Source organism: Somniosus microcephalus, chromosome 33, assembly GCF_052327205.1.
Source record: "Somniosus microcephalus isolate GS21.2 chromosome 33, FLI_Smic_1.0, whole genome shotgun sequence".
NCBI classification, from domain to species: domain Eukaryota; kingdom Metazoa; phylum Chordata; class Chondrichthyes; order Squaliformes; family Somniosidae; genus Somniosus; species Somniosus microcephalus.
The window spans coordinates 6939677-6967535 of record NC_141019.1 but is presented as its reverse complement, the minus strand read 5'-3'; positions in this window follow the sequence as shown (position 1 = coordinate 6967535).

Genomic DNA, 27859 nt, shown 5'->3' with positions numbered 1-27859 from the left:
AAGTCCTATGAACCGGGGAGCCAACTTGCGGGACTCTACATGGAGCGGAAGATTCTTGGTAGACAGCCAGACCTTCTGTCCGGTCCGGAACCGAGGAGCTGGGCGACGGTGACGGTCGGCCTGTACCTTCTGCCGAGATGAGGCAAGCTGCAAGGCGGATCGGACCCTCCTCCAGGTACGACGGCAGCGTTGGATTAACCCCTGGGCAGCCGGCACTCCTACCTCCTTCTCCTGTTCCGGGAAGAGTGGCGGTTGGAAGCCATATTGGCACTCAAAAGGCGAAAGACCAGTGGAGGAGCTCTGAAGGGTATTATGTGCATACTCTGCCCGGACCAGGTACTTGCTCCAGGAGGAAGGATTGGAGGACACAAAGCTTCGTAGCACCCTCTCCAGATCCTGATTAGTTCTCTCAGTCTGGCCGTTAGATTGAGGGTGGAACCCTGAAGAGAGACTGACGGAAGCCCCCAGGAGGGAACAAAAGGACTTCCAAAACCTAGATGAAAACTGAGGACCACGGTCAGAGACAACATCCAGGGGCAAGCCATGGAGGCGGAAGACGTGTTGGACAACCAGCTGGGCGGTCTCCCTGGCCGAGGGAAGCTTGACAAGAGGAACGAAGTGAGCAGCCTTTGAAAAGCGATCAACCACAACTAGGATGGTGGTGAATCCTTCAGATGGAGGTAGCCCGGTGATGAAATCCAGGGCAATATGAGACCAGGGACGGCTGGGAATAGGCAAGGGATGCAGGAGACCAAGCGGAGGTTGTTGGGATGTCTTGTTCTGGGCACAGACGGGACAGGCGGAGACAAAGGTCCGGGTGTCGGCTTCCATAGCGGGCCACCAGAACCTCCTTTTAAGAAACTCGAGAGTCCGACGGATCCCAGGATGGCCCGTCAATCGAGAAGAATGGCCCCATTGAAGGACCTGCGGCTCGTCGGGTCCCGAGGCGCGTACGTGAGGTCGCGGATCCAGTTCCTGCGGGACCTGGACCGCGGCTCCCCCTTCTTCTACTCGCTGGAAAAAAGACGGGGGTCCGTAAGCAGCTTTTGGAGCTGCTGGCCGACGACGGATCTCCGGTCTCGGATCCGGAGGGAATCCGCGCGGAGACCCGCGCCTATTACGGGGCTCTGTTCTCTCCGGATCCGTCCAGCGAGGACGCGCGCGGAGTTTTGTGGGAGGACCTGCCGAAGGTCGGCCTGGAGGGCGCCGAAAAATTGGACGCTCCTCTGAGTTTGGAGGAGCTGTCCGGCGCCCTCCGCCAGCTCTCTAGGGGGAAGTCCCCGGGGCTGGACGGGCTGACCGTGGAGTTCCACAGGGCGTTCTGGGGCGTCCTGGGGGGCGACTACGTGCGGGTCCTGGGGGAATGTTTGGCGACCGGGGAGATGCCCCTCTCGTGGCGCAGGGCGGTGATCGTCCTGCTGCCTAAGAGGGGTGATCTCCGCCTCCTTAAGAACTGGCGCCCGGTCTCCCTCCTCAGCACGGATTATAAAATCTTTGCCAGGGCCATGTCTGTTCGCCTTGGCACCGTGCTGGCCCGCATGATCCATCCCGACCAGTCCTACACGGTCCCGGGCCGGACCATTCACGATAATATCCATCTGGTCCGGGACCTGGTCCACCATTCCCAGAGGGCTGGTCTGTCGGTCGCCTTCCTTTCCCTGGATCAGGAGAAGGCATTCGACAGGGTGGATCACGAGTATCTTTTCGGGACTCTGCGCGCTTTCGGGTTCGGGACGCATTTTGTCGCCCGGATCCGACTTCTGTACGCTGCCGCGGAGTGTCTGATTAAAGTTAACGGGTCCTTGACGGCGCCCCTTCGCTTCGGGAGGGGGGTGCGTCAGGGATGCCCCATGTCCGGCCAGTTATATGCCATTTGCGTGGAGCCTTTCCTGCGCCTCTTGCGCAAGAGGTTGGCGGGATTGGCTCTGCAAGGGCCGGGCGTGGAGGTGGTCCTCTCGGCTTACGCCGATGACGTGCTCCTCGTGGTCACGGATCCCGTTGACTTGCGGAGGATGCGGGAATGCCAGCAGATTTACTCGGACGCATCCTCCGCCAGGATCAACTGGGGGAAATGTTCTGGACTCCTGGTGGGTCAGTGGCAGGTGGACTCTCTGCCGGAGGAGTTCAGGCCCTTCGCCTGGAGTACTACGCACCTCCTCTACTTGGGAGTCTACCTCAGCCCGGCCGAGGACGCCTGGCCGGCGAACTGGCACGAGCTGGAAGCCAAAGTCACCGCTCGCTTAGGACGCTGGACAGGATTGCTCCGAGTGTTGTCCTACAGGGGTCGGGCATTGGTCATAAACCAACTGGTGGCCGCCATGTTGTGGTACCGGTTGGTTACTCTGACCCCCCCCCCTGCGTTTGTCGCCAGGATACAGAAGAAGCTCGTCGACTTCTTCTGGAACAACAGGATGCACTGGGTTGCTGCCGCGGTTCTGAGTCTCCCGCTTAGGGAGGGCGGTCAGGCGTTGGTGTGCCTCCGCACCCAGGTTGCGACTTTCCGTCTTCGGACGCTGCAGAGATACCTGTACGTCGAGAATCCTCCAAGATGGTGTGCGCTGGCGACGTATTTTTTCCGCCAGCTGCACGGCCTCAATTACGACACGCAGCTCCTGTTTTTGGAGGGGAGCGGCAGGCGTGAGAGCCTGCGGGAGCTGCCTGTCTTTTACCAGGAACTACTATGGGTTTGGAATCACGTCGCCTCCAGGCGGAGCTCTCCCCCGTCAGGAGCGGCGGCTGTCCTCCGGGAGCCGCTGTTCAGGAATCCGCACCTCCACGTCCGCGAGTTCGGGTGGCTGGCGGAACACAGGGCTGTGCCTGCCAGGGTGACTAGAGTCGGGGACCTACTCGATGGCGGAGGAGCGGGCTGGATGGCGCCAGAGGAGCTGGCGCGGCGCATGTCGTGGGACGACGTCCGGCTCGCGGTCAATGCCATCGGGGCGGTGAAAGCGATGCTGCCCCCCGGCGCCACGAGGTGCGTCGAGGCGGCTCGGGCACGTGGGGAGATCCCGTCCGAGCTTACTCCCGTTCGGATGGAATTCCTTATCGGCGCCTTGCCCCGAGACTCCCCTCGGGGATCGGCGCCTCACAACTTGAGCCGTCTCGAGGAAATACCCTCCATGCTTTTTCATTCTGCGCGGAGGGGTTTCCTGTACGGGCTGCTCTTGCACACCTTCCACTTTGCCATCTTCGCCTGCCGTCCGGACACGCCGTGGCGTGCCGTTTTACCTCCGGACGGAGGCGGAGGTCCCCAATGGGGGGCTCTCTATGCGGGAGTCCTCCCTTGTTCTATCGGGGATTTGGCCTGGAGGGTGTTGCACAGAGCAGTTCCGTGCAATAGATTTTTAAATAGGTTTACGGACTCCCAGACCGCCTGTTTGTTTTGCGGTCTGGAGGAGTCCGTCTTTCACGTCTACACGGGGTGTGAGAGGTTGCAGCCCCTCTTCCATTTTTTGAGGGGGCTGCTCCTCAAATTTTGGTTGCACTTCAGTCCCACGCTCCTGATCTACGGTCACCCCGTGCGGAGGGGAGCGGGCGGGTCGGAGGACCTCCTCGTGGGCCTGCTCCTGGGCCTGGCCAAGAAAGCCATCAATTGGTCCTGGCAGCGGGCGAGCGAGGGGGTCGTCCGACCGGATTGCCTCCCCCTCTTCCGTGGCCATGTTCGCGCCCGGGTGGCCCTAGAGATGGAGCACGCGGTGTCCGCCGGCACGCTCGAGCTCTTTCGTGACCGGTGGGCGCCGCGGGGACTGGAGTGCATTGTTAATCGGGACAACCAAATTTTAATTTGATTGGTGGAGGGTTATTTAAAAGGGTAATTGGGTTTTGTCACCTTATTTGTGAAATTGTTTCTTTTGTTTGGTCCAATGAAAAGAGAGGGGTAACCACTCATGAAGGTGCCACCTAGGGGTTACTAGGAGAACTAACCGGCACCCTCACAGGACCCCCTCCCCTAGGAACGGCTCCTGACGTTCCTCCTGGACGAGCAGGGTGGCGACGGCGAAAATCCCTTATGAGTTCCGGATCCAAAATGTCCCGGGCCGGAACCCAGGAATGCTCCTCAGGACCGAAACCCTCCCAGTCAACCAGGTATTGGATGCTCCTCCTGACCCGGCGACAATCAAGGAGACGACGGACCGTGAAGGCTTGCTGGCCGTCGATCATACGGGGCGGGGGTGGAGGTCTAGCCGCAGGAACCAAGGGACTAGTAAGTACCGGCTTGAGGTGAGAAACATGAAATGTGGGATGTATCCTCATCGATCGAGGAAGGAGGAGCCGGTAGGCCACCGGGTTTACTTGCTCCAAAATCCTAAAAAGTCCTATGAACCGGGGAGCCAACTTGCGGGACTCTACATGGAGCGGAAGATTCTTGGTAGACAGCCAGACCTTCTGTCCGGTCCGGAACCGAGGAGCTGGGCGACGGTGACGGTCGGCCTGTACCTTCTGCCGAGATGAGGCAAGCTGCAAGGCGGATCGGACCCTCCTCCAGGTACGACGGCAGCGTTGGATTAACCCCTGGGCAGCCGGCACTCCTACCTCCTTCTCCTGTTCCGGGAAGAGTGGCGGTTGGAAGCCATATTGGCACTCAAAAGGCGAAAGACCAGTGGAGGAGCTCTGAAGGGTATTATGTGCATACTCTGCCCGGACCAGGTACTTGCTCCAGGAGGAAGGATTGGAGGACACAAAGCTTCGTAGCACCCTCTCCAGATCCTGATTAGTTCTCTCAGTCTGGCCGTTAGATTGAGGGTGGAACCCTGAAGAGAGACTGACGGAAGCCCCCAGGAGGGAACAAAAGGACTTCCAAAACCTAGATGAAAACTGAGGACCACGGTCAGAGACAACATCCAGGGGCAAGCCATGGAGGCGGAAGACGTGTTGGACAACCAGCTGGGCGGTCTCCCTGGCCGAGGGAAGCTTGACAAGAGGAACGAAGTGAGCAGCCTTTGAAAAGCGATCAACCACAACTAGGATGGTGGTGAATCCTTCAGATGGAGGTAGCCCGGTGATGAAATCCAGGGCAATATGAGACCAGGGACGGCTGGGAATAGGCAAGGGATGCAGGAGACCAAGCGGAGGTTGTTGGGATGTCTTGTTCTGGGCACAGACGGGACAGGCGGAGACAAAGGTCCGGGTGTCGGCTTCCATAGCGGGCCACCAGAACCTCCTTTTAAGAAACTCGAGAGTCCGACGGATCCCAGGATGGCCCGTCAATCGAGAAGAATGGCCCCATTGAAGGACCTGCGGCTCGTCGGGTCCCGAGGCGCGTACGTGAGGTCGCGGATCCAGTTCCTGCGGGACCTGGACCGCGGCTCCCCCTTCTTCTACTCGCTGGAAAAAAGACGGGGGTCCGTAAGCAGCTTTTGGAGCTGCTGGCCGACGACGGATCTCCGGTCTCGGATCCGGAGGGAATCCGCGCGGAGACCCGCGCCTATTACGGGGCTCTGTTCTCTCCGGATCCGTCCAGCGAGGACGCGCGCGGAGTTTTGTGGGAGGACCTGCCGAAGGTCGGCCTGGAGGGCGCCGAAAAATTGGACGCTCCTCTGAGTTTGGAGGAGCTGTCCGGCGCCCTCCGCCAGCTCTCTAGGGGGAAGTCCCCGGGGCTGGACGGGCTGACCGTGGAGTTCCACAGGGCGTTCTGGGGCGTCCTGGGGGGCGACTACGTGCGGGTCCTGGGGGAATGTTTGGCGACCGGGGAGATGCCCCTCTCGTGGCGCAGGGCGGTGATCGTCCTGCTGCCTAAGAGGGGTGATCTCCGCCTCCTTAAGAACTGGCGCCCGGTCTCCCTCCTCAGCACGGATTATAAAATCTTTGCCAGGGCCATGTCTGTTCGCCTTGGCACCGTGCTGGCCCGCATGATCCATCCCGACCAGTCCTACACGGTCCCGGGCCGGACCATTCACGATAATATCCATCTGGTCCGGGACCTGGTCCACCATTCCCAGAGGGCTGGTCTGTCGGTCGCCTTCCTTTCCCTGGATCAGGAGAAGGCATTCGACAGGGTGGATCACGAGTATCTTTTCGGGACTCTGCGCGCTTTCGGGTTCGGGACGCATTTTGTCGCCCGGATCCGACTTCTGTACGCTGCCGCGGAGTGTCTGATTAAAGTTAACGGGTCCTTGACGGCGCCCCTTCGCTTCGGGAGGGGGGTGCGTCAGGGATGCCCCATGTCCGGCCAGTTATATGCCATTTGCGTGGAGCCTTTCCTGCGCCTCTTGCGCAAGAGGTTGGCGGGATTGGCTCTGCAAGGGCCGGGCGTGGAGGTGGTCCTCTCGGCTTACGCCGATGACGTGCTCCTCGTGGTCACGGATCCCGTTGACTTGCGGAGGATGCGGGAATGCCAGCAGATTTACTCGGACGCATCCTCCGCCAGGATCAACTGGGGGAAATGTTCTGGACTCCTGGTGGGTCAGTGGCAGGTGGACTCTCTGCCGGAGGAGTTCAGGCCCTTCGCCTGGAGTACTACGCACCTCCTCTACTTGGGAGTCTACCTCAGCCCGGCCGAGGACGCCTGGCCGGCGAACTGGCACGAGCTGGAAGCCAAAGTCACCGCTCGCTTAGGACGCTGGACAGGATTGCTCCGAGTGTTGTCCTACAGGGGTCGGGCATTGGTCATAAACCAACTGGTGGCCGCCATGTTGTGGTACCGGTTGGTTACTCTGACCCCCCCCCCTGCGTTTGTCGCCAGGATACAGAAGAAGCTCGTCGACTTCTTCTGGAACAACAGGATGCACTGGGTCGCTGCCGCGGTTCTGAGTCTCCCGCTTAGGGAGGGCGGTCAGGCGTTGGTGTGCCTCCGCACCCAGGTTGCGACTTTCCGTCTTCGGACGCTGCAGAGATACCTGTACGTCGAGAATCCTCCAAGATGGTGTGCGCTGGCGACGTATTTTTTCCGCCAGCTGCACGGCCTCAATTACGACACGCAGCTCCTGTTTTTGGAGGGGAGCGGCAGGCGTGAGAGCCTGCGGGAGCTGCCTGTCTTTTACCAGGAACTACTATGGGTTTGGAATCACGTCGCCTCCAGGCGGAGCTCTCCCCCGTCAGGAGCGGCGGCTGTCCTCCGGGAGCCGCTGTTCAGGAATCCGCACCTCCACGTCCGCGAGTTTGGGTGGCTGGCGGAACGCAGGGCTGTGCCTGCCAGGGTGACTAGAGTCGGGGACCTACTCGATGGCGGAGGAGCGGGCTGGATGGCGCCAGAGGAGCTGGCGAGGCGCATGTCGTGGGACGGCGTCCAGCTCACGGTCGATGCCATCGGGGCGGTGAAAGCGATGCTGCCCCCCGGCGCCACGAGGTGCATCGAGGCGGCTCGGGCACGTGGGGAGATCCCGTCTGAGCTTACTCCCGTTCGGATGGAATTCCTTATCGGCGCCTTGCCCCGAAACTCCCCTCGGGGATCGGTGCCTCACAACTTGAGCCGTCTCGAGGAAATGCCCTCCGTGCTTTTTCGTTCTGCGCGGAGGGGTTTCCTGTACGGGCTGCTCTTGCACACCTTCCACTTTGCCATCTTCGCCTGCCGTCCCGACACGCCGTGGCGTGCCATTTTACCTCCGGACGGAGACGGAGGTCCCCAATGGGGGGCTCTCTATGCGGGAGTCCTCCCTTGTTCTATCGGGGATTTGGCCTGGAGGGTGTTGCACAGAGCAGTTCCGTGCAATAGATTTTTAAATAGGTTTACGGACTCCCAGACCGCCTGTTTGTTTTGCGGTCTGGAGGAGTCCGTCTTTCACGTTTATATGGGGTGTGAGAAGTTGCAGCCCCTCTTCCACTTTTTGGTTGCACTTCAGTCCCACGCTCCTGATCTACGGTCACCCCGTGCGGAGGGGAGCGGGCGGGTCGGAGGACCTCCTCGTGGGCCTGCTCCTGGGCCTGGCCAAGAAAGCCATTAATTGGTCCTGGCAGCGGGCGAGCGAGGGGGTCGTCCGACCGGATTGCCTCCCCCTCTTCCGTGGCCATGTTCGCGCCCGGGTGGCCCTAGAGATGGAGCACGCGGTGTCCGCCGGCACGCTCGAGCTTTTTCGTGACCGGTGGGCGCCGCGGGGACTGGAGTGCATAATTAATCTGGACAACCAAATTTTAATTTGATTGGTGGAGGGTTATTTAAAAGGGTTATTGGTTTTTTGTCAGTTCATTTGTGAACTTGTTTTTGGTCAAATAAAAAGAGAGGGGTAACCACTCATGAAGGTGCCACCTAGGGGTTACTAGGAGAACTAACCGGCACCCTCACAAGCGGGCTCTGGGGATCAATGCCAGGGAGAGAGCGGGCTCTGGGGAACAATGCCAGGGAGACAGCGGGCTCTGGGGAACAACGCCAGGGAGAGAGCGGGATCTGGGGAACAATGCCAGGGTGAGAGCGGGCTCTGGGGAACAATGCCAGGGAGAGAGCGGGCACTGGGGAACAATGCCAGGGAGAGAGTGGGCTCTGGGGAACAATGCCAGGGAGAGAGCGGGCTCTGGGGAACAATGCCAGGGAGAGAGTGCGCTCTGGGGAACAGTGCCATGGAGAGAGCGGGCTCTGGGGAAGAATGCCACGGAGAGAGCGGGCTCTGGGGGACAATGCCAGGGAGAGAGCGGGCTCTGGGGAACAATGCCAGGGAGAGAGGGGGCTCTGGAGAACAATGCCAGGGAGATAGTGGGCTCTGGGGGACAATGCCAGGGAGAGAGCGGGCTCTGGGGAACAATGCTGGAGAGAGTGGGCTCTGGGGAACAATGCCAGGGAGAGAGCGGGCTCTGGGGGACAATGCTGGAGAGAGCGCGCTCTGGGGAACAATGCCAGGGAGAGAGCGGGCTCTGGGGAACAATGCTGGAGAGAGTGGGCTCTGGGGGACAATGCCAGGGAGAGAGCGGGCTCTGGGGAACAATGCCAGGGAGAGAGGGGGCTCTGGAGAACAATGCCAGGGAGATAGTGGGCTCTGGGGGACAATGCCAGGGAGAGAGCGGGCTCTGCGGAACAATGACAGGGAGAGAGCGGGCTCTGAGGTACAATGCTGGAGAGAGCGGGCTCTGGGGAACAATGCCAGGGAGAGAGCGGGCTCTGGGGAACAATGCCAGGGAGAGAGCGGGCTCTGGGGAACAATGCCAGGGAGACAGCGGGCTCTGGGGGACAATGCCAGGGAGAGAGCGGGCTCTGGGGAACAATGCCAGGGAGAGAGCGGGCTCTGGGGGACAATGCCAGGGAGAGAGCGGGCTCTGGGGAACAATGCCAGGGAGCGAGCAGGCTCTGGGGAACAATGCCAGGGAGAGAGCGGGCTCTGGGGAACAATGCCAGGGAGAAAGCGGGCTCTGGGTAACAGTGCCAGGGAGACAGCGGGCTCTGGGGAACAATGCCAGGGAGAGAGCGGGCTCTGGGGAACAATGCCAGGGAGCGAGCAGGCTCTGGGGAACAATGCCAGGGAGAGAGCGGGCTCTGGGGAACAATGCCAGGGAGAGAGCGGGCTCTGGGGAACAATGCCAGGGAGAGAGTGGGCTCTGGGGGACATTGCCAGGGAGAGAGCGGGCTCTGGGGAACAATGCCAGGGAGAGAGCGGGCTCTGGGGGACAATGCTGGAGAGAGCGGGCTCTGGGGAACAATGACAGGGAGAGAGCGGGCTCTGAGGAAAAATGCAAAGGAGAGAGTGGGCTCTGGGGGACAATGCTGGAGAGAGCGCGCTCTGGGGAACAATGCCAGGGAGAGAGCGGGCTCTGGGGAACAATGCTGGAGAGAGTGGGCTCTGGGGGACAATGCTGGAGAGAGCGCGCTCTGGGGAACAATGCCAGGGAGAGAGCGGGCTCTGGGGAACAATGCTGGAGAGAGTGGGCTCTGGGGAACAATGCCAGGGAGAGAGCGGGCTCTGGGGGACAATGCTGGAGAGAGCGCGCTCTGGGGAACAATGCCAGGGAGAGAGCGGGCTCTGGGGAACAATGCTGGAGAGAGTGGGCTCTGGGGAACAATGCCAGGGAGAGAGCGGCTCTGGGGAACAATGCCAGGGAGAGAGCGGGTTCTGGGGAACAATGCCAGGGAGAGAGCGGGCTCTGGGGAACAATGCTGGAGAGAGTGGGCTCTGGGGAACAATGCCAGGGAGAGAGCGGCTCTGGGGAACAATGCCAGGGAGAGAGCGGGCTCTGGGGAACAATGCTGGAGAGAGCGGTCTCTGGGATCAATGCCAGGGAGAGAGCGGGCTCTGGGGAACAATGCCAGGGAGAGAGCGGGCTCTGGGGGACAATGCCAGGGAGAGAGCGGGCTCTGGGGAACAATGCCAGGGAGAGAACGGGCTCTGGGGAACAATGCCAGGGAGAGAGCGGGCTATGGGGAACAATGCCAGGGAGACAGCGGTCTCTGGGGTCAATGCCAGGGAGAGAGCGGGCTCTGGGGAACAATGCCAGGGAGAGAACGGGCTCTGGGGAACAATGCCAGGGAGACAGCGGGCTCTGGGGGACAATGCCAGGGAGAGAGCGGGCTCTGGAGAACAATGCCAGGGAGACAGCGGGCTCTGGGGAACAATGCCAGGGAGAGAGCGGGCTCTGGGGAACAATGCCAGGGAGAGAGCGGGCTCTGGGGAACAATGCCAGGGAGAGAGCGGGCTCTGGGGAACAATGCCAGGGAGAGAGCGGGCTCTGGGGAACAATGCCAGGGAGAGAGTGGGCTCTGGGGAACAATGCCAGGGAGCGAGCAGGCTCTGGGGAACAATGCCAGGGAGAGAGCGGGCTCTGGGGAACAATGCCAGGGAGAGAGCGGGCCCTGGGGAACAATGCCATGGAGAGAGCGGGCTCTGGGGAACAATGCCAGGGAGAGAGCGGGCTCTGGGGAACAATGCCAGGGAGAGAGCGGGCTCTGGGGAAAAATGCCAGGGAGAGAGCGGGCTCTGGGGAACAATGCTGGAGAGAGCGGGCTCTGGGGTACAAGGCCAGGGTGAGAGCGGGCTCTGGGGAACAATGCCAAGGAGAGAGTGGGCTCTGGGGAACAATGCCAGGGAGAGAGCAGCTCTGGGGAACAATGCCACGGAGAGAGTGGGCTCTGGGGAAAAATGCCAGGGAGAGAGCGGGCTCTGGGGAACAATGCTGGAGAGAGCGGGCTCTGGGGGACAATGCCAGGGAGAGAGCGGGCTCTGGGGAACAATGCCAGGGAGAGAGCGTGCTCTGGGGAACAATGCCAGTGAGACAGCGGGCTCTGGGGGACAATGCCAGGGAGAGAGCGGGCTCTGGGGAACAATGCCACAGAGAGAGCAGGCTCTTGGGAACAATGCCAGGGAGAGAGCGGGCTCTGGGGAACAATGCCAGGGAGAGAGTGGGCTCTGAGGTACAATGCCAGGGAGAGAGCGGGCTCTGGGGGACAATGCCAGGGAGAGAGCAGGCTCTGGTGAACAATGCCAGGGAGAGAGCAGGCTCTGGTGAACAATGCCAGGGAGAGAGCGGGCTCTGGGGAACAATGCCAGGGAGAGAGCGGGCTCTGGGAAACAATGCCAGGGAGAGAGCGGGCTCTGGGGAACAATGCCAGGGAGAGAGCAGGCTCTGGGGAACAATGCCAGGGAGAGAGCGGGCTCTGGGGAACAATGCCAGGGAGAGAGCGGGCTCTGGGGGACAATGCCAGGGAGAGAGCGGGCTCTGGGGAACATTGCCAGGGAGAGAACGGGCTCTGGGGGACAATGCCAGGGAGAGAGCGGGCTCTGGGGAACAATGCCAGGGAGAGAGCGGGCTCTGGGGAACATTGCCAGGGAGAGAACGGGCTCTGGGGGACAATGCCAGGGAGAGAGCGGGCTCTGGGGAACAATACCATGGAGAGAGCGGGCTCTGGGGGACAATGCCAGGGAGAGAGCAGGCTCTGGGGAACAATGCCATGGAGAGAGCGGGCTCTGGGGAAGAATGCCACGGAGAGAGCGGGCTCTGGGGAACAATGCCAGGGAGAGAGCGGGCTCTGGGGGACAATGCCAGGGAGAGAGCGGGCTCTGGGGGACAATGCTGGAGAGAGCGGGCTCTGGGGAACAATGCCAGGGAGAGAGCGGGCTCTGAGGAAAAATGCCAGGGAGAGAGCGGGCTCTGGGGAACAATGCCATGGAGAGAGCGGGCTCTGGGGAACAATGCCAGGGAGAGAGCGGCTCTGGGGAACAATGCTGGAGAGAGTGGGCTCTGGGGAACAATGCCAGGGAGAGAGCGGCTCTGGGGAACAATGCCAGGGAGAGAGCGGGTTCTGGGGAACAATGCCAGGGAGAGAGCGGGCTCTGGGGAACAATGCTGGAGAGAGTGGGCTCTGGGGAACAATGCCAGGGAGAGAGCGGCTCTGGGGAACAATGCCAGGGAGAGAGCGGGCTCTGGGGAACAATGCTGGAGAGAGCGGTCTCTGGGATCAATGCCAGGGAGAGAGCGGGCTCTGGGGAACAATGCCAGGGAGAGAGCGGGCTCTGGGGGACAATGCCAGGGAGAGAGCGGGCTCTGGGGAACAATGCCAGGGAGAGAACGGGCTCTGGGGAACAATGCCAGGGAGAGAGCGGGCTATGGGGAACAATGCCAGGGAGACAGCGGTCTCTGGGGTCAATGCCAGGGAGAGAGCGGGCTCTGGGGAACAATGCCAGGGAGAGAACGGGCTCTGGGGAACAATGCCAGGGAGACAGCGGGCTCTGGGGGACAATGCCAGGGAGAGAGCGGGCTCTGGAGAACAATGCCAGGGAGACAGCGGGCTCTGGGGAACAATGCCAGGGAGAGAGCGGGCTCTGGGGAACAATGCCAGGGAGAGAGCGGGCTCTGGGGAACAATGCCAGGGAGAGAGCGGGCTCTGGGGAACAATGCCAGGGAGAGAGCGGGCTCTGGGGAACAATGCCAGGGAGAGAGTGGGCTCTGGGGAACAATGCCAGGGAGCGAGCAGGCTCTGGGGAACAATGCCAGGGAGAGAGCGGGCTCTGGGGAACAATGCCAGGGAGAGAGCGGGCCCTGGGGAACAATGCCATGGAGAGAGCGGGCTCTGGGGAACAATGCCAGGGAGAGAGCGGGCTCTGGGGAACAATGCCAGGGAGAGAGCGGGCTCTGGGGAAAAATGCCAGGGAGAGAGCGGGCTCTGGGGAACAATGCTGGAGAGAGCGGGCTCTGGGGTACAAGGCCAGGGTGAGAGCGGGCTCTGGGGAACAATGCCAAGGAGAGAGTGGGCTCTGGGGAACAATGCCAGGGAGAGAGCAGCTCTGGGGAACAATGCCACGGAGAGAGTGGGCTCTGGGGAAAAATGCCAGGGAGAGAGCGGGCTCTGGGGAACAATGCTGGAGAGAGCGGGCTCTGGGGGACAATGCCAGGGAGAGAGCGGGCTCTGGGGAACAATGCCAGGGAGAGAGCGTGCTCTGGGGAACAATGCCAGTGAGACAGCGGGCTCTGGGGGACAATGCCAGGGAGAGAGCGGGCTCTGGGGAACAATGCCACAGAGAGAGCAGGCTCTTGGGAACAATGCCAGGGAGAGAGCGGGCTCTGGGGAACAATGCCAGGGAGAGAGTGGGCTCTGAGGTACAATGCCAGGGAGAGAGCGGGCTCTGGGGGACAATGCCAGGGAGAGAGCAGGCTCTGGGGAACAATGCCAGGGAGAGAGCAGGCTCTGGTGAACAATGCCAGGGAGAGAGCGGGCTCTGGGGAACAATGCCAGGGAGAGAGCGGGCTCTGGGAAACAATGCCAGGGAGAGAGCGGGCTCTGGGGAACAATGCCAGGGAGAGAGCAGGCTCTGGGGAACAATGCCAGGGAGAGAGCGGGCTCTGGGGAACAATGCCAGGGAGAGAGCGGGCTCTGGGGGACAATGCCAGGGAGAGAGCGGGCTCTGGGGAACATTGCCAGGGAGAGAACGGGCTCTGGGGGACAATGCCAGGGAGAGAGCGGGCTCTGGGGAACAATGCCAGGGAGAGAGCGGGCTCTGGGGAACATTGCCAGGGAGAGAACGGGCTCTGGGGGACAATGCCAGGGAGAGAGCGGGCTCTGGGGAACAATACCATGGAGAGAGCGGGCTCTGGGGGACAATGCCAGGGAGAGAGCAGGCTCTGGGGAACAATGCCATGGAGAGAGCGGGCTCTGGGGAAGAATGCCACGGAGAGAGCGGGCTCTGGGGAACAATGCCAGGGAGAGAGCGGGCTCTGGGGGACAATGCCAGGGAGAGAGCGGGCTCTGGGGGACAATGCTGGAGAGAGCGGGCTCTGGGGAACAATGCCAGGGAGAGAGCGGGCTCTGAGGAAAAATGCCAGGGAGAGAGCGGGCTCTGGGGAACAATGCCATGGAGAGAGCGGGCTCTGGGGAACAATGCCAGGGAGAGAGCGGGCTGTGGGGAACAACGCCAGGGAGACAGCGGGCTCTGGGGAACAATGCTGGAGAGAGCGGGCTCTGGGGGACAATGCCAGGGAGAGAGCGGGCTCTGGGGAACAATGCCAGGGAGAGAGCGGGCTCTGGGGAACAATGCCATGGAGAGAGTGGGCTCTGGGGAACAATGCCAGGGAGAGAGCGGGCTCTGGGGAACAATGCTGGAGAGAGCGGTCTCTGGGGTCAATTCCAGGGAGAGAGCGGGCTCTGGGGAACAATGCCAGGGAGAGAGCGGGCTCTGGGGAACAATGCTGGAGAGAGCGGTCTCTGGGGGACAATGCCAGGGAGAGAGCGGGCTTTGGGGAACAATGCCAGGGAGAGAACGGGCTCTGGGGAACAATGCCAGGGAGACAGCGGGCCCTGGGGGACAATGCCAGGGAGAGAGCGGGCTCTGGAGAACAATGCCAGGGAAACAGCGGGCTCTGGGGGACAATGCCAGGGAGAGAGCGGGCTCTGGGGAACAATGCCAGGGAGAGAGCGGCTCTGGGGAACAATGCTGGAGAGAGCGGGCTCTGGGGGACAATGCCAGGGAGAGAGCAGCCTCTGGGGAACAATGCCAGGGAGAGAGCGGGCTCTGGGGAACAGTGCCAGGGAGAGAGCGGGCTCTGGGAACAATGCCAGGGAGAGAGCGGGCTCTGGGGAACAATGCCAAGGAGAGAGCGGGCTCAGGGGGACAATGCCAGGGAGAGAGTGGGCTCTGGGGAACAATGCCAGGGAGAGAGCAGGCTCTGGGGAACAATGCTGGAGAGAGCGGGCTGTGGGGAACAATGCCAGGGAGAGAGCGGGCTCTGGGGAACAATGCCAGGGAGACAGCGGGCTCTGGGGAACAAAGCCAGGGAGAGAGCGGGCTCTGGGCAACAATGCCACGGCGATCGTAGGCTCTGGGGTACAATGCCAGGGAGAGAGCGGGCTCTGGGGAACAATGCCAGGGAGAGAGCGGGCCCTGGGGCACAATGCCAGGGAGAGAGCCGGCTCTGGGGAACATTGCCAGGGAGAGAGCGGGCTCTGGGGAACAATGCCATGGAGAGAGCGGGCTCTGGGGGACAATGCCAGGGAGAGAGCAGGCTCTGGGGAACAATGCCAGGGGTAGAGCAGGCTCTGGGGAACAATGCCAGGGAGAGAGCGGGCTCTGGGGAACAATGCCAGGGAGAGACCGGGCTCTGTGGAACAATGCTGGAGAGAGCGGGCTTTGGGGAACAATGCCAGGGAGAGAGCGGGCTCTGGGGAACATTGCTGGAGAGAGCGGGCTCTGGGGAACAATGCCAGGGAGAGAGCAGGCTCTGGGGTACAATGCCAGGGAGAGAGCAGGCTCTGGGAACAATGCCAGGGAGAGAGCAGGCTCTGGGGTACAATGCCAGGGAGAGAGCAGGCTCTGGGGAACAATGCCAGGGAGAGAGCGGGCTCTGGGGAACAATGCCAGGGAGAGTGCGGGCTCTGTGGGACAATGCCAGGGAGAGAGCGGGCTCTGGGGAACAATGCTGGAGAGAGCGGGCTCTGGGGAACAATGCCAGGGAGAGAGCAGGCTCTGGGAAACAATGCCAGGGAGAGAGCGGGCTCTGGGGGACAATGCCATGGAGAGAGCCGTCTCTGGGGAACAATGCCAGGGAGGGAGCGGGTTCTGGGGGAACAATGCCAGGCAGAGAGCGGGCTCTGGGGAACAATGCCAGGCAGAGACCGGGCTCTGTGGAAGAATGTCAGGGAGAGAGCGGGCTCTGGGGGACAATGGCAGTGAGAGAGCGGGCTCTGGGGAACAATGCCAGGGAGAGAGCGGGCTCTGGGGAACAATGCTGGAGAGAGCGGGATTTGGGGAGCAATGCCAGGGAGAGAGCGGGCTCTGGGGAACAATGCCAGGCAGAGCACGGGCTCTGGGGAACAGTGCCAGGGAGAGAGCGGGCTCTGGGGGACAATGCCAGGGAGGGAGCGAGCCCTGGGGAACAATGCCAGGGAGAGAGCGGGCTCTGGGGAACAATGCCAGGGAGAGAGCGGGCTCTGGGGAACAATGCCACAGAGAGAGCGGGCTCTGGGGAACAATGCCAGGGAGAGAGCGGGCCCTGGGGAACAATGCCAGGGAGAGAGCAGGCTCAGGCGATCAATGCCAGGGAGAGAGCGGGCTCTGGGTACAATGCCAGGGAGGGAGCGAGCCCTGGGGAACAATGCCAGGGAGAGAGCGGGCTCTGGGGAACAATGCCAGGGAGAGAGCGGGCTCTGGGGGACAATGCCAGGGAAAGAGCGGGCTCTGGGGAACAATGCCAGGGAGAGAGCGGGCTCTGGGGAACAATGCCACAGAGAGAGCGGGCTCTGGGGAACAATGCCAGGGAGAGAGCGGGCCCTGGGGAACAATGCCAGGGAGAGAGCGGGCTCTGGGGAACAATGCCAGGGAGAGAGCGGGCTCTGGGTACAATGCCAGGGAGAGAGCGAGCTCTGGGGAACAATGCCAGGGAGAGAGCAGGCTCAGGCGATCAATGCCAGGGAGAGAGCGGGCTCTGGGTACAATGCCAGGGAGGGAGCGAGCCCTGGGGAACAATGCCAGGGAGAGAGCGGGCTCTGGGGAACAATGCCAGGGAGAGAGCGGGCTCTGGGGGACAATGCCAGGGAGAGAGCGGGCTCTGGGTACAATGCCAGGGAGGGAGCGAGGCCTGGGGAACAATGCCAGGGAGAGAGCGGGCTCTGGGGAACAATGCCAGGGAGAGAGCGGGCCCTGGGGAACAATGCCAGGGAGAGAGCGGGCTCTGGGGAACAATGCCAAGGAGAGAGCGGCTCTGGGGAACAATGCCAGGGAGAGAGCGGGCTCTGGGGAACAATGCTGGACAGAGCGGGCTCTGGGGGACAATGCCAGGGAGAGAGCGGGCTCTGGGGATCAATGCCAGGGAGAGAGCGGGCTCTGGGGAACAATGCTGGAGAGAGCGGGCTTTGGGGAACAATGCCAGGGAGAGAGCGGGCTCTGGGGAACAATGCCAGGGACAGAGCGGGCTCTGGGGAACAATGCCAGGCAGAGCACGGGCTCTGGGAAACAATGCCAGCGAGAGAGTGGGCTCTGGGGAACAATGCCAGGGAGAGAGCAGGCTCAGGGGATCAATGCCAGGGAGAGAGCAGGCTCTGGGGAACAATGCCAGGGAGAGAGCGGGCTCTGGGGAACAATGCCAGGGAGAGAGCGGGCTCTGGGGGACAATGCCAGGGAGAGAGCCGGCTCTGGGGAACAATGCCAGGGAGAGAGCGGGCTCTGGGGAACAATGCCAGGGAGAGAGCGGGCTCTGGGGAACAATGCCAGGGAGACAGCGGGCTCTGGGGAACAATGCCAGGGGGAGAGCAGGCTCTGGGGAACAATGCCAGGGAGAGAGCGGGCTCTGGGGAACAATGCCAGGGAGAGAGCGGGCTCTGGGGAACAATGCCACAGAGAGAGCGGGCTCTGGGGAACAATGCCAGCGAGAGAGCGGGCTCTGGGGAACAATGCCAGGGAGAGAGTGGGCTCTGGGGAACAATGCGAGGGAGAGAGCAGGCTCTGGGGAACAATGCCAGGGAGAGAGCGGGCTCTGGGGAACAATGCCAGGGAGAGAGCGGGCTCTGGGGTACAATGCCAGGGAGAGAGCGGGCTCTGGGGAACAATGCCAGGGAGAGAGCGGGCTCTGGGGAACAATGCCAGGGAGAGAGCGGGCTCTGGGGGACAATGCCAGGGAGAGGGCGGGCTCTGGGGAACAATGCCAGGGAGAGACTGGGCTCTGGGGAACAATGCCAGGGAGAGAGCGGGCTCTGGGGAACAATGCCAGGGAGAGACTGGGCTCTGGGGGACAATGCCAGGGAGAGAGCGGGCTCTGGGGAACAATACCATGGAGAGAGCGGGCTCTGGGGGACAATGCCAGGGAGAGAGCAGGCTCTGGGGAACAATGCCATGGAGAGAGCGGGCTCTGGGGAAGAATGCCACGGAGAGAGCGGGCTCTGGGGAACAATGCCAGGGAGAGAGCGGGCTCTGGGGGACAATGCCAGGGAGAGAGCGGGCTCTGGGGGACAATGCTGGAGAGAGCGGGCTCTGGGGAACAATGCCAGGGAGAGAGCGGGCTCTGAGGAAAAATGCCAGGGAGAGAGCGGGCTCTGGGGAACAATGCCATGGAGAGAGCGGGCTCTGGGGAACAATGCCAGGGAGAGAGCGGGCTGTGGGGAACAATGCCAGGGAGACAGCGGGCTCTGGGGAACAATGCTGGAGAGAGCGGGCTCTGGGGGACAATGCCAGGGAGAGAGCGGGCTCTGGGGAACAATGCCAGGGAGAGAGCGGGCTCTGGGGAACAATGCCATGGAGAGAGTGGGCTCTGGGGAACAATGCCAGGGAGAGAGCGGGCTCTGGGGAACAATGCTGGAGAGAGCGGTCTCTGGGGTCAATTCCAGGGAGAGAGCGGGCTCTGGGGAACAATGCCAGGGAGAGAGCGGGCTCTGGGGAACAATGCTGGAGAGAGCGGTCTCTGGGGGACAATGCCAGGGAGAGAGCGGGCTTTGGGGAACAATGCCAGGGAGAGAACGGGCTCTGGGGAACAATGCCAGGGAGACAGCGGGCCCTGGGGGACAATGCCAGGGAGAGAGCGGGCTCTGGGGAACAATGCCAGGGAGAGAGCGGGCTCTGGAGAACAATGCCAGGGAAACAGCGGGCTCTGGGGGACAATGCCAGGGAGAGAGCGGGCTCTGGGGAACAATGCCAGGGAGAGAGCGGCTCTGGGGAACAATGCTGGAGAGAGCGGGCTCTGGGGGACAATGCCAGGGAGAGAGCAGCCTCTGGGGAACAATGCCAGGGAGAGAGCGGGCTCTGGGGAACAGTGCCAGGGAGAGAGCGGGCTCTGGGAACAATGCCAGGGAGAGAGCGGGCTCTGGGGAACAATGCCAAGGAGAGAGCGGGCTCAGGGGGACAATGCCAGGGAGAGAGTGGGCTCTGGGGAACAATGCCAGGGAGAGAGCAGGCTCTGGGGAACAATGCTGGAGAGAGCGGGCTGTGGGGAACAATGCCAGGGAGAGAGCGGGCTCTGGGGAACAATGCCAGGGAGACAGCGGGCTCTGGGGAACAAAGCCAGGGAGAGAGCGGGCTCTGGGCAACAATGCCACGGCGATCGCAGGCTCTGGGGTACAATGCCAGGGAGAGAGCGGGCTCTGGGGAACAATGCCAGGGAGAGAGCGGGCCCTGGGGCACAATGCCAGGGAGAGAGCCGGCTCTGGGGAACATTGCCAGGGAGAGAGCGGGCTCTGGGGAACAATGCCATGGAGAGAGCGGGCTCTGGGGGACAATGCCAGGGAGAGAGCAGGCTCTGGGGAACAATGCCAGGGGTAGAGCAGGCTCTGGGGAACAATGCCAGGGAGAGAGCGGGCTCTGGGGAACAATGCCAGGGAGAGACCGGGCTCTGTGGAACAATGCTGGAGAGAGCGGGCTTTGGGGAACAATGCCAGGGAGAGAGCGGGCTCTGGGGAACATTGCTGGAGAGAGCGGGCTCTGGGGAACAATGCCAGGGAGAGAGCAGGCTCTGGGGTACAATGCCAGGGAGAGAGCAGGCTCTGGGAACAATGCCAGGGAGAGAGCAGGCTCTGGGGTACAATGCCAGGGAGAGAGCAGGCTCTGGGGAACAATGCCAGGGAGAGAGCGGGCTCTGGGGAACAATGCCAGGGAGAGTGCGGGCTCTGTGGGACAATGCCAGGGAGAGAGCGGGCTCTGGGGAACAATGCTGGAGAGAGCGGGCTCTGGGGAACAATGCCAGGGAGAGAGCAGGCTCTGGGAAACAATGCCAGGGAGAGAGCGGGCTCTGGGGGACAATGCCATGGAGAGAGCCGTCTCTGGGGAACAATGCCAGGGAGGGAGCGGGTTCTGGGGGAACAATGCCAGGCAGAGAGCGGGCTCTGGGGAACAATGCCAGGCAGAGACCGGGCTCTGTGGAAGAATGTCAGGGAGAGAGCGGGCTCTGGGGGACAATGGCAGTGAGAGAGCGGGCTCTGGGGAACAATGCCAGGGAGAGAGCGGGCTCTGGGGAACAATGCTGGAGAGAGCGGGATTTGGGGAGCAATGCCAGGGAGAGAGCGGGCTCTGGGGAACAATGCCAGGCAGAGCACGGGCTCTGGGGAACAGTGCCAGGGAGAGAGCGGGCTCTGGGGGACAATGCCAGGGAGGGAGCGAGCCCTGGGGAACAATGCCAGGGAGAGAGCGGGCTCTGGGGAACAATGCCAGGGAGAGAGCGGGCTCTGGGGAACAATGCCACAGAGAGAGCGGGCTCTGGGGAACAATGCCAGGGAGAGAGCGGGCCCTGGGGAACAATGCCAGGGAGAGAGCAGGCTCAGGCGATCAATGCCAGGGAGAGAGCGGGCTCTGGGTACAATGCCAGGGAGGGAGCGAGCCCTGGGGAACAATGCCAGGGAGAGAGCGGGCTCTGGGGAACAATGCCAGGGAGAGAGCGGGCTCTGGGGGACAATGCCAGGGAAAGAGCGGGCTCTGGGGAACAATGCCAGGGAGAGAGCGGGCTCTGGGGAACAATGCCACAGAGAGAGCGGGCTCTGGGGAACAATGCCAGGGAGAGAGCGGGCCCTGGGGAACAATGCCAGGGAGAGAGCGGGCTCTGGGGAACAATGCCAGGGAGAGAGCGGGCTCTGGGTACAATGCCAGGGAGAGAGCGAGCTCTGGGGAACAATGCCAGGGAGAGAGCAGGCTCAGGCGATCAATGCCAGGGAGAGAGCGGGCTCTGGGTACAATGCCAGGGAGGGAGCGAGCCCTGGGGAACAATGCCAGGGAGAGAGCGGGCTCTGGGGAACAATGCCAGGGAGAGAGCGGGCTCTGGGGGACAATGCCAGGGAGAGAGCGGGCTCTGGGTACAATGCCAGGGAGGGAGCGAGGCCTGGGGAACAATGCCAGGGAGAGAGCGGGCTCTGGGGAACAATGCCAGGGAGAGAGCGGGCCCTGGGGAACAATGCCAGGGAGAGAGCGGGCTCTGGGGAACAATGCCAAGGAGAGAGCGGCTCTGGGGAACAATGCCAGGGAGAGAGCGGGCTCTGGGGAACAATGCTGGACAGAGCGGGCTCTGGGGGACAATGCCAGGGAGAGAGCGGGCTCTGGGGATCAATGCCAGGGAGAGAGCGGGCTCTGGGGAACAATGCTGGAGAGAGCGGGCTTTGGGGAACAATGCCAGGGAGAGAGCGGGCTCTGGGGAACAATGCCAGGGACAGAGCGGGCTCTGGGGAACAATGCCAGGCAGAGCACGGGCTCTGGGAAACAATGCCAGCGAGAGAGTGGGCTCTGGGGAACAATGCCAGGGAGAGAGCAGGCTCAGGGGATCAATGCCAGGGAGAGAGCAGGCTCTGGGGAACAATGCCAGGGAGAGAGCGGGCTCTGGGGAACAATGCCAGGGAGAGAGCGGGCTCTGGGGGACAATGCCAGGGAGAGAGCCGGCTCTGGGGAACAATGCCAGGGAGAGAGCGGGCTCTGGGGAACAATGCCAGGGAGAGAGCGGGCTCTGGGGAACATTGCCAGGGGGAGAGCAGGCTCTGGGGAACAATGCCAGGGAGAGAGCGGGCTCTGGGGAACAATGCCAGGGAGAGAGCGGGCTCTGGGGAACAATGCCACAGAGAGAGCGGGCTCTGGGGAACAATGCCAGCGAGAGAGCGGGCTCTGGGGAACAATGCCAGGGAGAGAGTGGGCTCTGGGGAACAATGCGAGGGAGAGAGCGGGCTCTGGGGAACAATGCCAGGGAGAGAGCGGGCTCTGGGGAACAATGCCAGGGAGAGAGCGGGCTCTGGGGTACAATGCCAGGGAGAGAGCGGGCTCTGGGGAACAATGCCAGGGAGAGAGCGGGCTCTGGGGAACAATGCCAGGGAGAGAGCGGGCTCTGGGGGACAATGCCAGGGAGAGGGCGGGCTCTGGGGAACAATGCCAGGGAGAGACTGGGCTCTGGGGAACAATGCCAGGGAGAGAGCGGGCCCTGGGGAACAATGCCAGGGAGAGAGCGGGCTCTGGGGAACAATGCCAAGGAGAGAGCGGCTCTGGGGAACAATGCCAGGGAGAGAGCGGGCTCTGGGGAACAATGCTGGACAGAGCGGGCTCTGGGGGACAATGCCAGGGAGAGAGCGGGCTCTGGGGATCAATGCCAGGGAGAGAGCGGGCTCTGGGGAACAATGCTGGAGAGAGCGGGCTTTGGGGAACAATGCCAGGGAGAGAGCGGGCTCTGGGGAACAATGCCAGGGACAGAGCGGGCTCTGGGGAACAATGCCAGGCAGAGCACGGGCTCTGGGAAACAATGCCAGCGAGAGAGTGGGCTCTGGGGAACAATGCCAGGGAGAGAGCAGGCTCAGGGGATCAATGCCAGGGAGAGAGCAGGCTCTGGGGAACAATGCCAGGGAGAGAGCGGGCTCTGGGGAACAATGCCAGGGAGAGAGCGGGCTCTGGGGGACAATGCCAGGGAGAGAGCAGGCTCTGGGAAACAATGCCAGGGAGAGAGCGGGCTCTGGGGGACAATGCCATGGAGAGAGCCGTCTCTGGGGAACAATGCCAGGGAGGGAGCGGGTTCTGGGGGAACAATGCCAGGCAGAGAGCGGGCTCTGGGGCACAATGCCAGGCAGAGACCGGGCTCTGTGGAAGAATGTCAGGGAGAGAGCGGGCTCTGGGGGACAATGGCAGTGAGAGAGCGGGCTCTGGGGAACAATGCCAGGGAGAGAGCGGGCTCTGGGGAACAATGCTGGAGAGAGCGGGATTTGGGGAGCAATGCCAGGGAGAGAGCGGGCTCTGGGGAACAATGCCAGGCAGAGCACGGGCTCTGGGGAACAGTGCCAGGGAGAGAGCGGGCTCTGGGGGACAATGCCAGGGAGGGAGCGAGCCCTGGGGAACAATGCCAGGGAGAGAGCGGGCTCTGGGGAACAATGCCAGGGAGAGAGCGGGCTCTGGGGAACAATGCCACAGAGAGAGCGGGCTCTGGGGAACAATGCCAGGGAGAGAGCGGGCCCTGGGGAACAATGCCAGGGAGAGAGCAGGCTCAGGCGATCAATGCCAGGGAGAGAGCGGGCTCTGGGTACAATGCCAGGGAGGGAGCGAGCCCTGGGGAACAATGCCAGGGAGAGAGCGGGCTCTGGGGAACAATGCCAGGGAGAGAGCGGGCTCTGGGGGACAATGCCAGGGAAAGAGCGGGCTCTGGGGAACAATGCCAGGGAGAGAGCGGGCTCTGGGGAACAATGCCACAGAGAGAGCGGGCTCTGGGGAACAATGCCAGGGAGAGAGCGGGCCCTGGGGAACAATGCCAGGGAGAGAGCGGGCTCTGGGGAACAATGCCAGGGAGAGAGCGGGCTCTGGGTACAATGCCAGGGAGAGAGCGAGCTCTGGGGAACAATGCCAGGGAGAGAGCAGGCTCAGGCGATCAATGCCAGGGAGAGAGCGGGCTCTGGGTACAATGCCAGGGAGGGAGCGAGCCCTGGGGAACAATGCCAGGGAGAGAGCGGGCTCTGGGGAACAATGCCAGGGAGAGAGCGGGCTCTGGGGGACAATGCCAGGGAGAGAGCGGGCTCTGGGTACAATGCCAGGGAGGGAGCGAGGCCTGGGGAACAATGCCAGGGAGAGAGCGGGCTCTGGGGAACAATGCCAGGGAGAGAGCGGGCCCTGGGGAACAATGCCAGGGAGAGAGCGGGCTCTGGGGAACAATGCCAAGGAGAGAGCGGCTCTGGGGAACAATGCCAGGGAGAGAGCGGGCTCTGGGGAACAATGCTGGACAGAGCGGGCTCTGGGGGACAATGCCAGGGAGAGAGCGGGCTCTGGGGATCAATGCCAGGGAGAGAGCGGGCTCTGGGGAACAATGCTGGAGAGAGCGGGCTTTGGGGAACAATGCCAGGGAGAGAGCGGGCTCTGGGGAACAATGCCAGGGACAGAGCGGGCTCTGGGGAACAATGCCAGGCAGAGCACGGGCTCTGGGAAACAATGCCAGCGAGAGAGTGGGCTCTGGGGAACAATGCCAGGGAGAGAGCAGGCTCAGGGGATCAATGCCAGGGAGAGAGCAGGCTCTGGGGAACAATGCCAGGGAGAGAGCGGGCTCTGGGGAACAATGCCAGGGAGAGAGCGGGCTCTGGGGGACAATGCCAGGGAGAGAGCCGGCTCTGGGGAACAATGCCAGGGAGAGAGCGGGCTCTGGGGAACAATGCCAGGGAGAGAGCGGGCTCTGGGGAACATTGCCAGGGGGAGAGCAGGCTCTGGGGAACAATGCCAGGGAGAGAGCGGGCTCTGGGGAACAATGCCAGGGAGAGAGCGGGCTCTGGGGAACAATGCCACAGAGAGAGCGGGCTCTGGGGAACAATGCCAGCGAGAGAGCGGGCTCTGGGGAACAATGCCAGGGAGAGAGTGGGCTCTGGGGAACAATGCGAGGGAGAGAGCGGGCTCTGGGGAACAATGCCAGGGAGAGAGCGGGCTCTGGGGAACAATGCCAGGGAGAGAGCGGGCTCTGGGGTACAATGCCAGGGAGAGAGCGGGCTCTGGGGAACAATGCCAGGGAGAGAGCGGGCTCTGGGGAACAATGCCAGGGAGAGAGCGGGCTCTGGGGGACAATGCCAGGGAGAGGGCGGGCTCTGGGGAACAATGCCAGGGAGAGACTGGGCTCTGGGGAACAATGCCAGGGAGAGAGCGGGCTCTGGGGAACAATGCCAGGGAGAGACTGGGCTCTGGGGAACAATGCCAGGGAGAGAGCGGGCTCTGGGGAACAATGCCATGGAGAGAGCGGGCTCTGGGGAACAATGCCAGGGAGAGAGCGGGCTCTGGGGAACAATGCCAGGGAGAGAGCGGGCTGTGGGGAACAATGCCATGGCGAGAGCGGGCTCTGGGGAACAATGCCAGGGAGAGAGCGGGCTCTGGGGAACAATGCTGGAGAGAGCGGGCTCTGGGGAACAATGCCAGGGAGAGAGCAGGCTCTGGGGAACATTGCCAGGGAGAGAGCGGGCTCTGTGGAACAATGCCAGGGAGAGAGCGGGCTCTGGGGAACAATGCCAGGGAGAGAGAGGGCTCTGGGGAACAATGCCAGGGAGAGAGCAGGCTCTGGGGAACATTGCCAGGGAGAGAGCGGGCTCTGGTGAACAATGCTAGGGAGAGAGCAGGCTCTGGGGAACATTGCCAGGGAGAGAGCGGGCTCTGGTGAACAATGCTAGGGAGAGAGCGGGCTCTGGGGAACAATGCCAGGGAGAGAGTGGGCTCTGGGGAACAATGCCAGGGAGAGTGCAGGTTCTGGGGAACAATGCTGGAGAGAGCGGGCTCTGGGGAACAATGCCATGGAGAGAGTGGGCTCTGGGGAACAATGCCAGGGAGAGAGCGGGTTCTGGGGAACAATGCCAGCGAGACAACGGGCTCTGGGGAACAATGCCAGGGAGAGAGCGGGCTCTGGGGAACAATTCCAGGGAGAGAGCGGGCTCTGGGGAACAATGCCAGGGAGAGAGCCGGCTCTGGGGAACATTGCCAGGGAAAGAGCGGGCTTTGGGGAACAATGCCATGGAGAGAGCGGGCTCTGGGGAACAATGCCGCGGAGAGAGCGGGCTCTGGGGAACAATGCCAGGGAGAGAGCAGACTCTGGGGAACAATGCCAGGGAGAGAGCGGGCTCTGGGGAACAATGCCAGGGAGAGAGCAGGCTCTGGGGAACAATGCCAGGGAGAGAGCGGGCTCTGGGGAACAATGCCAGGGAGAGAGCGGGCTCTGGGGAACAATGCCAGGGAGAGAGCGGGCTCTGGGGAACAATGCCAGGGAGACAGCGGGCTCTGGGGAACAATGCCAGCGAGAGAGCGGGCTCTGGGGAACAATGCCAGGGAGAGAGCAGGCTCAGGGGATCAATGCCAGGGAGAGAGCAGGCTCTGGGGAACAATGCCAGGGAGAGAGCGGGCTCTGGGGACAATGCCAGGGAGGGAGCGGGCCCTGGGGAACAATGCCAGGGAGAGAGCGGGCTCTGGGGAACAATGCCAGGGAGAGAGCGGGCTCTGGGGGACAATGCCAGGGAGAGAGCCGGCTCTGGGGAACAATGCCAGGGAGAGAGCGGACTCTGGGGAACAATGCCAGGGAGAGAGCGGGCTCTGGGGAACAATGCCAGGGGGAGAGCAGGCTCTGGGGAACAATGCCAGGGAGAGAGCGGGCTCTGGGGAACAATGCCAGGGAGAGAGCGGGCTCTGGGGAACAATGCCACAGAGAGAGCGGGCTCTGGGGAACAATGCCAGCGAGAGAGCGGGCTCTGGGGAACAATGCCAGGGAGAGAGCGGGCTCTGGGGAACAATGCCAGGGAGAGAGCGGGCTCTGGGGAACAATGCCAGGGAGAGAGCGGGCTCTGGGGAACAATGCCAGGGAGAGAGCGGGCTCTGGGGAACAATGCCAGGGAGAGAGCGGGCTCTGGGGAACAATGCCAGGGAGAGAGCGGGCTCTGGGGAACAATGCCAGGGAGAGAGCGGGCTCTCGGGGACAATGCCAGGGAGAGGGCGGGCTCTGGGGAACAATGCCAGGGAGAGACTGGGCTCTGGGGAACAATACCATGGAGAGAGCGGGCTCTGGGGAACAATGCCAGGGAGAGAGCGGGCTCTGGGGAACAATGCCATGGAGAGAGCGGGCTCTGGGGAACAATGCCAGGGAGAGAGCGGGCTCTGGGGAACAATGCCAGGGAGAGAGCGGGCTCTGGGGAACAATGCCATGGAGAGAGCGGGCTCTGGGGAACAATGCCAGGGAGAGAGCGGGCTCTGGGGAACAATGCCAGGGAGAGAGCGGGCTCTGGGGAACAATGCCAGGGAGAGAGCGGGCTCTGGGGAACAATGCCAGGGAGAGAGCGGGCTCTGGGGAACAATGCCAGGGGGAGAGCAGGCTCTGGGGAACAATGCCAGGGAGAGAGCGGGCTCTGGGGAACAATGCCAGGGAGAGAGCGGGCTCTGGGGAACAATGCCAGGGAGAGAGCGGGCTCTGGGGAACAATGCCACAGAGAGAGCGGGCTCTGGGGAACAATGCCAGCGAGACAGCGGGCTCTGGGGAACAATGCCAGGGAGAGAGCGGGCTCTGGGGAACAATGCCAGGGAGAGAGCGGGCTCTGGGGTACAATGCCAGGGAGAGAGCGGGCTCTGGGGAACAATGCCAGGGAGAGAGCGGGCTCTGAGGAACAATGCCAGGGAGAGACTGGGCTCTGGGGAACAATGCCAGGGAGAGAGCGGGCTCTGGGGAACAATACCAGGGAGAGAGCGGGCTCTGGGGAACAATGCCAGGGAGAGAGCGGGCTCTGGGGGACAATGCCAGGGAGAGGGCGGGCTCTGGGGAACAATACCATGGAGAGAGCGGGCTCTGGGGAACAATGCCAGGGAGAGACTGGGCTCTGGGGAACAATGCCAGGGAGAGAGCGGGCTCTGGGGAACAATGCCATGGAGAGAGCGTGCTCTGGGGAACAATGCCAGGGAGAGAGCGGGCTCTGGGGAACAATGCCAGGGAGAGAGCGGGCTCTGTGGAACAATGCCAGGGAGAGTGCGGGCTCTGTGGGACAACGCCAGGGAGAGAGCGGGCTCTGGGGAACAATGCTGGAGAGAGCGGGCTCTGGGGAACAATGCCAGGGAGAGAGCAGGCTCTGGGGAACATTGCCAGGGAGAGA